Below are 12,180 nucleotides of genomic sequence, written 5' to 3'. Positions count from 1 at the left end.
CCATGCCTGTGCGCTGTAGGCTCCCGTCGGATGAGCTGTGCGAGCGCCGAGGGAGGCAGCCCGCCTGCGGCCCGCCGAGCGGCCCCGCTCCCCTCCCCGCCTCCATAACATGGCGCCCGTGTCGCCCCGACCCCCGCCCCTGCCCGCCTCGGTGCCCGGGCCCGCCAGAACCGGGCTGCCAGGCCTGAGTCACCGCCGCCTCCCGTGGAGCAGCCTCCCGCCGCGCCCTCCCAGCCGCCCGGGCACCGCCCGGCACACAGCAGCCGCGGCGGTTGCCAGGCTGAATAAGATAGAACATGAAAGGTGAAATAACAGGAGCTGCCACGCCCGGGGCTGCGGGGAATCTCGCTTAACCCTTCTCCGCCTGTGCCTGCAGTGGCCCCGGCTCCAGGAGAGGCTGCAGTGCTAGCCTGACTGCCCCTCTATCAGTGAGGCCAGGGTGCGAGTGACAGTTCACGGAGGGAAGCAGGGAGGTGGGGGGCCACCGGTGTGGCCCCAGATACCGTTTGCACAGCACCTCCAGGGAGATGATAGGGGGCATAGGTATGGCCTCAGATACCCTTTGCATGGCACCCTCAGGGAGATGGCGGGGGGGGAGGGGGGAGCACGGCACACTGGCATGTCCTCAGATACCGTTTGCTCGGCACCTCCAGGGCAGTTGGGGGGGGCCACAGGTACCCTTCACAGACTTACCAGCACACAGCTGTGGAAGAGGAAGGCACAGGGCCCTGTACCCTGATCACTCCTGCTGCAATGGTGCCATTGCTCAGGAGCTACTGCTGCAGCACACAACAGCCTTTCCAAAATGGACCCGGGAGTATAAGTCCCTGATGGGCCCAAACCCTCCTTCCCCGGGCAGCTGCTAGACTGAGGTGTGCCAGGCCGAATCTGGGACCGGTGGCCAGGGTCCATGCCCAGCTGCCAGCACTGATCCTGCTCCCAGGCCTGCTCTGCAGCCAGGCCCGAGCTGGTCTGACAGGCTCAAGGCAGACGGGAAGGGAGAGGCCGCCTGCGGCTCAGGAATGTGCAGCCCTTATCTCTGGCTCCCCTGCAATCCTGGGGAGGGAATAACTCTCCAGAGTTTGCCTTTCTCTCGCTCTTACTCACCCTCAGCCCTGGGTGGAGCTTGATTCTCGCTGGCTTGGAGGTGCCTGTGAATCAGGCTGTAGGCACGTCCAGGGGATCCGAGAACTGGAGAGCACGACCCACCACCTGCCCTGGCTCACCTGGGAAGGTAGGAGAAGTGCAGGCACCTACTGGGGTACCTGAATGGCTGCGTGAAGTGGCGGGCAAGGGCTGGGGAGGTCCTGTCTTGCTCCTCTGTGCAGGGCTGGGCACTCGGGATCTGGGGCAGGGACTTCTGCAGGCAGATTTGGGGCAAGAGATGGCTGCTTCAATGCAGAAAGGCTCCAGTAGCAGGAGCCCACAGCCACGCCATGACTGCCCCAGTGGGAGAAAGGCAAGCCCCAGGAGGAGACGGGAGAGGCAAAGGGGGAGATGGGAGAGGAGAATGTCCCAGCACAGACAGCAGGCACTGTGGCTGCTGAGGGAAGAGACCCGTCAGTACTCAGGTAGCCTGATCAAAACTGCTTTTTGAGTGCTTCACTGAACTTGTGTCCTATCTCCTTTGAGAAAGCCCCAAGGAGTGGGTATTTCCAAATGTATCCCTGTCTTCAGGAAGAGATCTTGCAGCTTGACTCAGCTTCCCACGATAGAGCCTGAGCTGGCCTTCTCCTTGGATAGGCAGCACTGTAGGGATGTGTGGTCAAGAGATTGGGACAAAGAGGACTTCACTGGTGGTAGCGCTGAAAAGGCCAAGGTCTGCAGTAAGCTACAAGTCAAGAAATAGCTCCTGAGGCCCACTGTGCTTTTACTTGCTTTGACCTCACTCCGCACGCATGGGCGTGTAGCTGTCTGCTGACATGGCCTGCAAGCAGCGACACAGACATTCATGTACGTACATGCAAAACCAGAGACAGATGCATGTGGACATGTGCGTGCACAAGCACACATGCATATCCTGACTGATTTTTAAACAGATGTGAGCCTGTCTTACAGACCTCAGGTTTTGTGTGCAAGCAGAGAGGAAGGGGAAGGTCTTGTGCTCCCATCCCTCTAAATTGACTAAGGTCAATAGAGGTCAACTATGGCTTTTTTCTGGCCTGAGGACTGAGGTTTTCTATCTTCTAAAACAGTTGGAGGTGGATGAGGCATTTATAAAGGGACAGAGGTACCTATAGGATGCTTCTTCTGCTGAAAACATCTCATTCATGAAAGCTGCAATACGCTCAGCTGTGATAGAAGCCAAATGTACACAAGTAACAACTCTAGACAGCAAACTAGCCCCAAAACAGAACAGTGGCAATTAAAGCAGTGCAGAACACTGGTGATGTGAGATCCCTTTGCACGGCCTACAATAGCATGTGTTTTCATTGGATGAAGAGCCAAGAAGGCAGAAAAAAAGATAGCATGCCTTCACCCTATTGCAAGGCCACAGAAGGGTTGCAGTTTGGGGAGAGAATGTTTTTTTTTTTCATTTTGGCCTACCTCCCATTTATCTGAGGGGCTTTAGAGTTGTATTTACCTGGCAGTGGAAACAGTAGTGTTCTGAGGAAAACAAAGTTACACTCTTTGCGTGGTTGTAGGGAAAATTGCATGTCAAAGGAAAAAGTGAAAATATCACATACCACAGTCTGGTATGATTGTGCCAGAGCAGTGTCATGGCTGAGGACAGACACCTGTGTGTTCTACACATAATTTTTCAGGCAATCACAGCTTTCCAAGCAACTGAAATTCACCTCCAAACCTTGCAGGACTGGACTTCTTTGTATTTTATGGTTAAAAGGAACACTTTTGGGCTGCTTATCAGGCCCTGTTTGGCTGGATTTTTGTACTGCTAATGCGAAAGAGGAGTTCCATGAGTGCACTTCTAAAATCAGGATATGGAAGAAGGTAAAAGTCCAGGGCATCATGCAGTTCTCCTTCTCCAAATTATACCTTACACTGTTGGACTTTTTCTTGAAGCTCCCTGTTTTAGACTTCCTTGTACCTGCTATCTAGTAAATAAAAATCCAAGGAAAGTGAGTAATTGAAAGAGGGTAATGTTGACATGAGTGTTGCTATCATAGACATGGCACTTAATGACATGGTTTAATGATGGACTTGGCAGTGTGGGGTTAACTGTTGGACTTGATGTTTTTAATGGTCTTTTCCAACCTAAATGATTCTATGATTCTATCTCTTCATTTAATCTGCTCTCTTTAAGAGGGCCCTTCTGGATGCAGGATCGCATATCATTTTTCAGTAGCTGTAAACATCAGGTTTTGCCCCAGTGACTTCTTTACAGGTTGGATTTGCGTGTGCCATTCCATACCCTTTATTGCATAGGACAGTTAAGATTGACATGCTGACATGCTGTCTCAATAAACCACTTCAGAAGGAAAATTACAACATGTAATTTTTCTGCTACTTTTCCCTTCCCCTGGCCTGTAGGAAGATCCCCTGGATATTCTGAATGTCTGGCTAATTTCCTGATTCTCCAGCAAAGAATATTTTGTGGGATCCCTTGCACTGACTAGTAAGCAGAAGTAAGTGGGAGTCCAGTAGGTGTTCTGAGGTACTCACCAGGCTCCCAGTTCTACTCTGCCACATGCCTGTAGCATTCAGTATATTTACTACTCACATTAGACACAGAAAGTTTATTATGCCAGTTCATAGGGTCAGCTGACAAGTGTATGTAATATGGAAGATAAAGTTGTAATCTCTGGAAGCTCTGTGAATGAACTGATTAAATTAATTAATTGAAGCAGTTTCTCATCTGATAACCATGACTTCAGATGAAGTGAAACTCCTAGACTACAGCAGGCAGACATAATATTTTTTTTTCAAATGATGACTGAGATCCATATAAGACCATCTGTAGTAAAGAATGGGATCACATTCACTCAGATGCTGTAACATAGGGTGATCAGCAGAGGCTGGTCAGGTGACCAAAAGAAAAGACCTTGTATAAATGACATTGTAAGAGGAATAACAAATTCCATATTTTCATAACCAGTAACCCAGGCTTTAAGCCTACAGCCTAAAACTGAGAGAACATTGAGAATGAGAACACAGAGAGACTTCAGCAGAAAATACAACAAGGAAAATCAAAAGAGGAAAAACAGTTGCTGTGAGGATTTAGCACTGTTGTAGCTGAGAAAAGGTCTAATTTAGACTATTACCCACATTTCACCATGCTGTTCTGGGGAACATATCTGAACCTTGCTTGGTGAGAAGAGCAGTTAATAGGAAGGTATCCAGCATCCTTTCCCATAGCTCTTGTAAAATTTCCATGGCAATGTGTGGTGGCTAAACCAGGAAATTCTGGGTACCCTTGAAAACTAAAAGTGCTACAGGCACATCACTGTAAGACTGGCAACTGAGAGGCCTTAAATTGAGAGATCTTTTCTCTGTAGAATTCCAGTCCTTAGTAAAGAAAGCTAGCACATGTAGGTGTAGCTTCTGGAAAGGATGAGCATATCTGTCACTGTTAATATAGGTTATTGTCTGCTGCAGCAGGATGAGAAGGCGCTTGCTGTCCCTCTGTCACACAATGCAGAATTAAAAAAACCCACACCTTAAACCATATGCCAAGAGACAGGTCCCTCCCCAAATCATTTACCTAGTAAAACATTTTCTTGAGAGCAAACCAACATTCTCTGTGTCTTATTGTCACAATGTCTGCGCAAGTAGTTTTACCTTAGACATTACTGTCCCTTCCTCAAACGGACCCTTCCAGAATATTATCAACCTGTTATCACATCATCTTTTCTATTTCTATATAAAACAGGCCAAATATTTTTTTTAAATAATGGGTTTCTAAACTTCAGGGGTTCTAGACATTCTGGAAACCCAAAAATTTTTCACAGCCCAGCATCAGAGATGTAAGTGATGACGTTGAACATGGTGCATGGGCCAGCTGTGGCCCACTCACTCCTGCCCACTGGGCCACTGTTTGGAAATCGCTGCTTTACATTTTTCTCTTGGATGTACTATTTGCTGCATCTTTGACTTTCAAAATAGCTTTGATTTATTTATTGACCTGTGTTTGGAAGTCCTTCAAATGTTAATAGCACAGAGGAGTTTTGTGGTTGTCTGTGGAGTCCAGCAGGCTGAAGTAAATTCTTCCATCTGTGTTGCCTTTCCCTCTTGCTGGTATCCAGGGCAATGAAAAGACACGGTATTTAAGCCCAGAAAATGGTGCTTATACTTGCACATAAGCATGGGGTCTCAGGCGGAGATCATATCTTACTAGCGCTTTCCAGTCTGAGTGATACAGCCTTGCTTCCTCTCAGGCTGTTGCCTCTGCTGGTGTGTACAGACCTGTGAAGGCCTCAGCTTTTGGGAGTGTCTTGAAGCAGAGAAGCAGGTCCAGCCAGGGAAGTGATCGTCTCAGAGAGGCAGTCTGGGAACTTGCTGTGCAGGCAAAACACGTAACAACAAGCACTGGAGTCAGCATTGGGATGGAAGATAGATCCAGCCTGAGGTGCTGAGACATCAGCAGGGGCTGACATCAGGCAGTAGCAGATGACAGAGAAAGGAAGTATTGAGCCAGTTCCCTTTTGCTTAGACTGGGTAAATACAGTCCATTGCTCTTGATTCGCACCTGGCACAAAGGATCAAGAAAAATGCAAGTCCTTTTTTTTTTTTTTCATCTGTAGGGCTTTGTGGTTGTCATCCACTCATAGCTGAAACTAGAATTTCATGTGACTCTTTCAGAAGAAAAACAGTTAAAGTCTATTAAAATGGAACATAGTATGGTCAGGGAGCAAATGATGCACAAACCAACAGGTCTATACTTTTTCCAGTTTCTGCTCTTAGGGCTAATCCAGAGGTAATGGGAGAATTTTTACATCTGGCTTCATCTTTGGGGATTGGACAAGATGATCTCCAGCGGTCCTTTCCAACCCCTACCAATCTGTGATTCTGTGATCTGTCAGTTACTTTTCCCTGCTCTGCCTACATTAAACATTTCTTTATGGTTGAATGTTTTTCTGTACAGAGATAGCTGTAGGCTGTGATCGCATCACTGCTTACTTTTTCCAATGTTAAGAGGGTCTGATAGCTTTTGCGGATCACAAAAACTGAATGCTTGTGATTAATATCAAAGCTAGTAAAGTTACTTCCAATTACACCAGTGTGAACAGAAGCAGGCCTCAGGCCAAGCCAAAGGGAAATTTCCATTAGAGGCTCCCTCCTCAGAAAAAGCTCTTGATAACTGCACACAGATAGCTGCATGTTCTTTTCTCTCCTCCTCTTTCTCCCCTGCTTTTTTGTTGGCTGAGGAGGGGAGTGATTGCATTAGTACTCCTGTGCAGAGGTGCATTGGCACAGTAGCAACCAGCCCAGTGTCTTCGGGGAAGCCCAAGCAGACGGGTGGAGGAGACCTTTGCTGCTGAGAGATTGAATCCTGCCTCTCATCAGCCCATTATATCAGCCTTCATCTCCCACTTGTTAGGTTTTCAACAAGCTCCTTCGTGCTCCTCTTTATCCTCTGCCCCTAAGCATGGGAGGAGTTACTCATAAACAGCTACAAAGCCTACCTTCTTTTTCTCCTTCAGCTTCCTCCTGAAAAAAAACCCCTACTATTCTATATTAGCATGCTAAAAAGTAAGTTCTAAAGAGCTACTGTACTGAATACTTGTTTCTTTCTATAGCTTTCTCTGTACCTGTCTGAACCTTTGTACCTGTGCCATCATTGTCTCATCTACTATACTTAGAGGAAGGATTTCCTGGGAAGGAATTAAAGTTTGCAGTTTTGGTTCACTCATTATCTAATATGCTAAGGTTCTGATCATGACTGGTGTTCTTGATACTTCTAAATTTATGAAATGATTGCTTAGGATAGCAGAGAACTGTGTGAAATGGCAAATAATGATAACAGACTTCTAGAATTCAGGGAGAGAAGACACTGTGGATCAATGCTTTTTCCCTGACTTCGTGAAATACCAATTCTGAGTGACTGAAAAATCAGAGGAACAGTAAATGCGAAGTACTGCAGGCCTTGTATGAAAAAGATGGGAGACAGTGTGGTGACTTGTAAAATGATAAAGGAAAGCTAGTCTGGAATCCCTGTAAAAATAAATTCACAAATGTTTCATCTTGGTCCATGTGCTCTTCATGGCGGAGCACATGAGCCAAGCACATGGTTGCTTAACAGACTTTATCTGTCTGATGGCAGTTACTTTGCCTGTCCTTTAGGCATTGTGATGGTTCTCCCATGCTTCTCCTTATGTTAAGAAACTCCATCAAAAATTTGTTTTTCAAATGTCCTTATAGAAGCTAGCTGTAGTACAATGCCTACAGACCACTTAATTCCACAACTGTTTATATGTACAATACTAAAATTGCACATCTCCCAATTATTCCTTTGTACTTCTCAGATCATTTTTCTTTCATCTGTTTATCATGACCAAAGGGGCCTTGATTATGAGACCGTCTTAAACAAGAACCAATTTAATAATTGCTGGTACTTCATCTAGTGCGATGGGATTCAGACTCTTCATCAGAGTCTCTTACTGTAATTTTATTCAACCAAACCAGCAAGGCTGTTTGCCTGTAGCCTCTTGGGTTTCAGGCAAATCAATTGGTTGTCACTGGGGCAGTTCAGCAACAGCAGGACTAAAAGAAATAAACACAAAGCATAGCAATCCTATCCCACAAATCAGCAGGATGCTCATTTGCCTCTTAGTGGTCAAAAAGCAAACAGCATAATAGGAAAGGAACAGAACATAACCACTGTATATAAAGCCGTATTTCGCTTCCATCTTGCAGCTCCAGTCCCACAGTCTCAAAAAAGAATACAGTGGAGTGAAAAAAATTCAGAGGAGAGAATAGACTAGAGGATCATCAGAGGCACAGAATGGTTTCCATACAAGAAACAGCTGAATAAGTTAGGGTTCTCCATATAGAAAGGCGATGAGTGACGGGAGAGTTGACAGATGTATAAAATCAGAGTGCCATGACAGCGTTCAATAGATGTTGATTTTCCTATCCAAAGCAAAAAACAAAGTACAAGCAGCAGATTCAGAAGAGAAGGAGACTGTTCTTGACTGTACTGTTGAGCTGTAGAACTCCTTGCCTCTGGCTGTTGTAGATGCTGACGTTTTATATGGGTTTAGAGAAACCCTGTGTGAGTTTATGATAGCAAAATCATTTGAAGGTACCTACATTCAATAAAGCATATCTGGGTCAGGAGGTTCTTGAGCCTCAAGTAGCTAAAATTGGCTTAGAGAAGCTGGTGAAGCATCATGAATGCTTGGCCTGTCCCTGTATTTTTTCCACATAATCTGCTCTTAGTCCCTATTGGAGATGAATGGCTTTCTAGGCTTGATGGACCTTTGATCTGAACCGATACAGCTGATTTTATGTCCTGTTCTCCCAGAAACACAGAGTAAAGAGAGGGTCAGACATAGTGTCTGAATCTGGAGAGATTGAGAATTTGTGTACTCTACCTTTAGAAAAACCAGAAAGAAAATACAGAAATTGATATGAGTAAATGGCAGGTGAAATGCAAAGATGGTCAGAGGGGCTTTTACACTGCAAACATTTAGTATTAAAGAGGACAGTACATGGGAGTACAAAGTACAGTATACTACATGGAATGGGATTGGAAAAAACCAAAATCTTTTGGGAGGATTATAATCTAAATCATCAGGATTTATGTCAGGAAAAGCCATCTCAGTAATTTGTGCAGAAAAAATGGATTGAAATATGTTATTTTGAATACAGTTTCACATTAAGGATGTGGGTGCACACAAAAACGCTGTACATTCAGGTGTGGCATTATAATACAGTTAAAATCTGAAGTTGAAGATTACTTTGTGAAATAACATGCATTTTCACTTCAATAGAAGTAAATGAACACTGATGTAGCTTGCTGAGAAATGGTTGACTCACAGCTATTTGGTATTAAAAAAATCTTTCTAATATGTATATTTAAATATAGGTACTGGGAGGAATGTTATCGTCTGCGTGTACAGGTGACTACGGTGTTCAGGGTGAAAGATTGTTTGGCTCTTTTTTTGCCCTTTGTATCTGCACTTTTCTACCCTGCTCTGCTTTTCTCTATCAGTCGGGCCTTTTGTAGAGTAGGACCACATGCTGCATGCAGATCATGGTTACTGCTCTTCCATCTATACATTAAAATAGCAATGGTAATCAAGTCTCATATTGTAGGACTTCTCTGAAGGAGTCAGGAAGTAGTTTTCTTCATCGCACAACTGGATAAATGTATTTAGGGTGTTTCATCTTCCTTTGACCCAGCTGACCACAGATATAGGTAGAATGGGATGGTAAAATTCTGCAAGCTAGTTATTCACTGACTTGCAATGTTCATGCTAGGCTAATGGTTTGCAATATTACATCAGATGATGTAATAGTCCCCCTTCATGTACTCTTATTCTTCTAAAAAGCAGTTGTGATACATGCTAGGCACCAGACAGTTCAAAATTAAAATAGGCATAAAAATTCTTAAATTTTTAAGAAGATTTGTTTCAAAAAATAGTAATCATTGGATAGATTGCATCATTTAACAGATTTGCACAACATTCAGTGTTATGTTTTATCTCTTTAATATTTTGATCAATGAAGTAAAACCACTTGTGATAAAGCTTTTAGGTACTTGATTCTTGGGAAAGCCAATAAAAAGAGAAGATAGGGCAGGTATACAGAGCACCTTGGATCACTTGATAAACTGATGCATCACAATTCGTTATTACATGTAATAACTAAGAATCCATTTCACACTTATAAAAAGGAGATTGTATCCCAACAACCATTCCAAAAACTAATGGGTATCAGAGTAGCGGAGCCAATGAGCTGAGGTGCAATCCCATGGCAAAATCCATGGATGTACAAGCAGGAGAGGCAGGTTTTGTCTCAAATACAGCATCAGTAAGAAAGCCATTGGAATATTGTGTTCAGCTGTGCTGGCTGCATTTTGAAATGGACCTGGAACAGAGAACAAAAGAACTATTAGTAAAATTTGATGGATCACAAAATGTTGTACAGTAATAGTAGGATTCATCAGCCTTGATGTGGGTGACTACTTTAGTGTAAGACAACTAGTCATTTCACTGATTTGACTAGATTTTCGTGGTTGGCAATAGTAGTATGGGCATCAGCCATTCATGGAAATGTTCTGCAATGAAGATGCCTGAGGTTGGGTGAGACTGATCTGTCCTACTGTGGAAGTTATGTATGAAAGTACAACTGAAAAAGTAAAAAAACTGCTCCAATTTAATTACTTTATTAACCATTTAAAGACTGAAATTCTGCAACCACCCATCTCCTAGGCAGGTTCTGGTATAAAGTATTGAAAGTGTCAAGCTGGATCTTGGTAGAATGGATTGTATGACAGGATAAAGGTAATTTTGGAATTAAAAAAAATTGAATGCTGAGCACTGAGGCTTTGGAAGACTGATTTGGTAATGTCTCTGGGAGAAAAATTAAGAGAAGACTCAGCCAACTGTAAGCATCTATATTAGAAGATGAATCTCATCCCATGCTCCTTGGATTTTATTCACCTATTTCCCATCAGCTATAAAGGGGAACACAAGGCAATTATCTTGCATGTAGGCATGTTATATACCTGCATTTAGTTAATGAATCTGACCCTTGAGGAACAATCCTCGTTCCTAAACTTAGGTGTTTAGTGTCATTTTAGGTGCCTTAGGGTATCTAAAACACAGCAGATGTGGCACAAGCCTTATGAGAGACTCACACCCTTCTCGACCAGCAGCTGGAGGCCAAGCAAGGTACCTTAGGGCATCCCGAGTGACATTAAACACATGTGTGTAGACACCTAAATTGCTCCTCTGGTTATAGTATGTTTGCACTTTATTTATATTTAATTTACCCAAGGCTTAAGGGCTAGGTGCTAGGAAGAAGTTGGATTTTTTTTCCCCCTTGCTACCTAATTTGGCTTCTGGAATCTTCTTCTAAAAAACGGGGACTGGACAGCAGGATAAGTAGTGGCATATGGCAGTATGCTTAGTGGCCTTAAAGAACTTCTCAGGTCCCATATTGCTGTGTTCTAATTAAAATCAAGTTTAAAACAATTGCTGGAATTTTTCCTAGGGTATAATAGGAGTCCTTTGCTTTCTTGTACAATGTAGGGGCAGTGCTCTTCCTGGGATGCTTTTCCTGATAAAGTTGCAGCTGCTGAAGGCATGAAGGACATTGGTGGTGTGCTTGAGCTTTCCTGTTACCTTCTGGTAGTACATTGTAGGTTTTATGGCTCTGGGGCTTTTGTACTAAGGATATTTAGGGTCTTACTTTTTTCAGTACTTGTCATGTAAATGGAAGGAGGGATGCTCAACGGTTCCTTTTGGACTGATCATATGTCACATAGCTGTTCAGAATTGCAGATGCTGGATTTATGTGATCTCTTCTCCTGTAACCACATACAATTCAGTTCCTGAACTATAACTGGACTACAGAACATCTTATTACCCTTTATAAAGACCCTCAAGGGCAATGTGGAGATGCCACACATTATTATTTTTAGCATCTTCATTTTTCACTAGATTCCCCATAGCTTGTGTCATAAAAAATTTTAAACTGTGACTAGCAATTAAAATAAAATTAAATTCCTGATTTAAACATAAACAAACATATAAATAAGTAAAATTCTCTATTAACCAATAGTTACAGTCTTCCATATACATTTGGTATATTTTCAGTTTGTGACTTAGTTTCTGTGATAGTTATAGTGGTTCAAATTTCCAAAAATATGATGTCTGTCTTTTTCTGGGGTGAATGAATCTGCAGGAAATAGATTCGCAAGTGAAGTTCAAGTAAGGAGGCAGCCCCTTCTTGGAGTTCCTCTTTTGTTTTAGATGCCACCATAATCTAGGAAAATATAGCCATCATACAAGAATACTAAGAAATAAGGTGTGACCTAATCTTCTGTCACTCTGGACTGAGGAAATCTGACAAGGTGTTCAGTGAATTCCTGTCAAAGGAACCAAGGCATAAAAGCAAAGAATTGCTGTCTAACTTTAAAAAGAGCCTTTGACAATCAGTACTAAGAAAATAAGGGCCCACATGGGCTATGTATTTCATAGAGCTCTCAGCCAAATTTTGCTGCTTCTGCCCAAGACTTCCTTCATTTTGCTCTTGCAGGCCTTCTACATG

General features: G+C 43.5%; 1 protein-coding gene across 1 annotated transcript in view; it reads left to right on the top strand.

The window, feature by feature from the left end:
- The first annotated feature begins 1,071 nt into the window (after positions 1-1,071).
- Positions 1,072-12,180, top strand: part of FAM83H (family with sequence similarity 83 member H) — a 30,445-nt gene continuing 19,336 nt past the window's right edge. Inside the window, exon 1 of the mRNA XM_064441843.1 lies at positions 1,072-1,234. The gene's annotated coding sequence lies outside the window, so the exon portion shown is untranslated. The remainder of the gene's footprint in view (positions 1,235-12,180) is intronic.

Source organism: Phalacrocorax carbo, chromosome 2 (assembly GCF_963921805.1).
Source record: "Phalacrocorax carbo chromosome 2, bPhaCar2.1, whole genome shotgun sequence".
NCBI classification, from domain to species: Eukaryota; Metazoa; Chordata; class Aves; order Suliformes; family Phalacrocoracidae; genus Phalacrocorax; species Phalacrocorax carbo.
The sequence above is the reverse complement of the archived record's forward strand: the minus strand, read 5'-3'. Positions and strand labels throughout refer to the sequence as shown.